This window comes from Echinops telfairi, unplaced genomic scaffold, assembly GCF_000313985.2.
Source record: "Echinops telfairi isolate 266 unplaced genomic scaffold, ASM31398v2 ScPeMD7_43;HRSCAF=161, whole genome shotgun sequence".
Taxonomy (NCBI): domain Eukaryota; kingdom Metazoa; phylum Chordata; class Mammalia; order Afrosoricida; family Tenrecidae; genus Echinops; species Echinops telfairi.
Genome location: NW_022103941.1, coordinates 291,610 through 292,071, shown reverse-complemented (window position 1 = coordinate 292,071; position 462 = coordinate 291,610).

Sequence of the window (462 nt, the reverse complement as noted above, 5' to 3'; positions counted from 1 at the left end):
GCAATATGCACAACAGAAAGAAACACTGTTGGTCCTGTGCCACCCTCACAATCATTCCCATGACTCAACTCATTGTTGCAGCCACCATGTCAATCCATCTCCTTGAGGGCCTTCCTCTTTTTGTTGCCCCTCTACTTTACCAAACATGATGGCCTTCTCCAGGGACTGGTCTCTCTTGACAACATGTCCAAAGTATGTAAGAGGAAGTCTTGTCATCTTTGCCTCTAAAGAGCACTGTGGCCATGTTTCTTCCAAGACAGACCAGGTTGTCCTTGTAGGAGTCCATGATACTTTCAATGTTCTTCTCCAGCACAATTCAAAAGCATCAATTCTTCTTTGGCCTTCCTTATTAATTGTCCAACTTTCACATGCATTTCAGGCGATGGAAAATGCCATGTCTTAGGTCAGGCACACCTTAGTTCTCAAAGGAACATCCTGGTTATCAATATTCTAAAAATATCT